We start from the raw sequence: 3,357 nt of genomic DNA, 5'->3' as shown, positions 1-3,357 counted from the left end.
AAAGAGAGAATTTTGAAAGAAAAAAAGATAGGTTTTGTTGCAAATAAAACACATGATAGTGAGCAAATTTAGATGATACGTCTCAAGAAAGATGTTTTGTTTTCTTTCTTTTTATGCATAATCATTCCCAAATTTCAATTTTGTAGAAAATGATTTTTTCCTTGCAAAGTATAGTGTTGTTAAGAAATTTACATCCAAACTTTGATTCATTAGCAAACGAAATCAACAACTGATAGATCAAAACACAGATCACTCTAATAGTTTAATTACAACTACATGCTTTAACAGTTTCACTATGTAACCTGTGTTCAAGAAATCAACCTCAAATAAAACAAAAAAAAAAACACATTTAACACAAACATAAAACTCTAAAAAGTTTTACAAAAATTTATATTATATTTCATATCAACTCAAAGTTTGAGTAATATTTTTAGGGCACATATAAAATTCGAATTCTACGAAGTTTTGTTTTTTTTTGTTATTTTTTTCCTCCGTTTTTTGCATACACATTCATAATTTTGTCAAAATTGATCCATCTCTTGCAAGGTATCGAAAAAGAAACCATTTAAAACACACATAAAACATGTAAATTTTTTTTTACCAAAAACTAATATTAAATAATATTTGGGACATAGCATACCTAGGGTTATGTGTTGGAATAAAAACAAACCAGGTTATTGTTATAATTCTGATATAATTGGGTGGGGTAATGACCAATGAAGGATTCATAGTTTAAAAAAAAGTTAAAAAAAGATGAAAATAGCTTATAGGGTGATAAGTGTCACAAATTGATAGTCTTTTATTATAGTAGTAAATTTATTTTTGTATCTATAGTCTTGTAATATGAACTATAGAAAGAATGGATGAATAAAAATGTCTTAGTTTATTCTTTAATCCATCATATTTTTGAAGAGTAGTTATCTCGAATCAACCATATCAAAAACCCTACCAATTTGTGAAAATTAATGTCATGAAAGGGATTCAAACGCATGTCCAGTTTATAAAAATGTATATTTTAATGTGAATCTAAATACGAATTGTTATTTTACCACTTTTCATATAAACTTGTGACTTGCAACACTTGCAACCTCGATAGTTTTATAAGATTGATGTAATTGTTCAACTAAAATGTTTATATGAAGCAGGTATTGATAAGTTGGTATAAGAAACTTGATTTTGTGGAATTAGATTTTCAAGAATATGATACCTACACATAAAAGTTGTGGGTCTTTATTAAGCGATAGTGGCGTTTCTTTGAAGCTAATTAATCCGGCCAAATGGGATATGAATTATAGGGTAAGTTAAAATATAAAGGGAGTTAAAAATAAGAAGTGTGAAGAATTTTTGATAAAACAACCCCTTAAAAATAAATTAAAAAAAAATCATAAAAAAATCATAACTCAATATATAAATAAAAAAAATCATAAAAAACCAGAGGGGCTTGCCCCAATGGCCAGGAACATGATGGATGACCCGGGTGTCCCGGGTTCGAATCCTGATTCCGACCGGATTTTTCCAGAGCATTAAAACCTGTCGTGCCTTCGGGCGGGGTGAGCAAACTGGGTTTTACCGGGAATGCCAAGCCAAACTTGGATGTCAGGGTGGATCCCGATCATGTCAACATAGCTGGCCTGAGTGGGGTGGTGGGGCGCGGCTTGGTCGCGCAGTGCTAGCTTAACTGTGAAAGTCACCGTTCGAAAAAAAATAATATACAAAAATAACGAAAAAAATAAAAAACTAAAATGTTTCCGTCATCATTCCCGTTCAATTTTTTTAAAAAAAATATTAAAAAATTGACGAAAAGATACAATGATGTGATTAAAGACACAATGACGAAAATGAACAAAAGTCACAATTATAACTAAAAAAGACACAATACATCGCAAAATATAACACAATCCCTAATAAAATATCGCACAATGTTGGGTAATATAACACAATATAAAGAAAAAAAGACACAATGTCAAGGAAAAAAGACATAATCAATAACGAAAATAAACACAAAACATAATGATAAACAAAAAGACACAATGACTTTTTCACTTTACATTGGTTTCATTATGAGAACGAGAAAGACGGTGGAAACATTTTTGTGTTTTTATTTTTTTGTTTTTTTATTAAATATTGAGTTATGATTTTTTTAATTATTTTTTTAAATTTTTTAGAGGTTTTTTTTGTGTGGCTAAAAATCCTTCTCATCCTTCTTATTTTTGTTCCCCTTTTTAGAATAACTTGACCCATGAATTATATTCAACTAGTGTTTTTTTACGGTGCAACGCGAGCGGAAGTAAAATGCAAGTGTTGTTGGTCTCAGGCGTTGATGCGGTAAGTCGACGCGTATTCGGTTGGTTTCGGTTACGCGGTATTGTACCGGAACTAAGACAAAAAATAAAATAAAGAAACTTTAAAATTGAGGTAAACCAATGGCGTGGTGTAACATCGCGAAAATATCGGGTCAAAACTACCAAGTTTCAAAGTCCAAGGACTAAGTTGAAAATTCTGATTTTTTTGCCGATCGCGATACGCGACGACTCAAGTCTTAACGTCATCGCGTATCGTGATGCGTGGTCTGTCAACGTGACATACGTCCCGCCACGTGTCACCACGTGGCACTGTGTCCCGCCACATGTCACCACATGGCACAACGTCAACCACGTGGCACCACGTGGTAAGCCTACATTGTGATTCATCAGGGCTAGTCACGATACGCGACAACCATCTCTTGGACCATCGCGTATCACTATGAAGACCCGTTTTCAGCCTATAAATAGGGCATCAAGCCCCTCATTTTCAATCACACAAATCACAAACACTTTCTCCCTCTAAAAACACACTTTCTCTACCTTGATAAACGGGCCACCGACCTCCTCGTTTTCCGTGTCAAAAACCAGACATAATACCTCGTAAATCGTGCCAATCCCGAAGATGTATTGAAATACGTGCCGACCCGACGTCCCGTCTCGAAGTGTGTGCCGACAAGTTTTGAAGACTGGTGAACATCGTTTTACGTGAAGGAATGTGTTGATCAAGATTCACGATATACGTGCAAACGTCGAAGTGTTGTCTGAGAGTCTAGAAAATATTAAGCCAACCAAGGTAGGAGTAATGCCCGAATAAATTACTAATAAAATATTAAAAGTCTTAAACCCTAGTCAAGGGTATACTCACCACCTCGAAAAAAAAAACAAAAAAAATATAAAGATAAAGATAGAAATATAATTCTTTGTTATAAATGAAGTATGATTGATTATTTAAATAGAGAATAATAAAATAAAATGAATAAAGAAAATAAATGAAATAATCTTTATTATTAATTAAAGATAAAAGTATTATTTAAAAGTATTTCAAATAAGTAAA

Source organism: Bidens hawaiensis, unplaced genomic scaffold (genome assembly GCF_021521415.1).
Source record: "Bidens hawaiensis isolate Kalapana, Puna unplaced genomic scaffold, B.hawaiensis_p1.1 tig00018673_1, whole genome shotgun sequence".
Classification (NCBI taxonomy): domain Eukaryota; kingdom Viridiplantae; phylum Streptophyta; class Magnoliopsida; order Asterales; family Asteraceae; genus Bidens; species Bidens hawaiensis.
Note: the sequence above shows the minus strand (reverse complement) of the source record.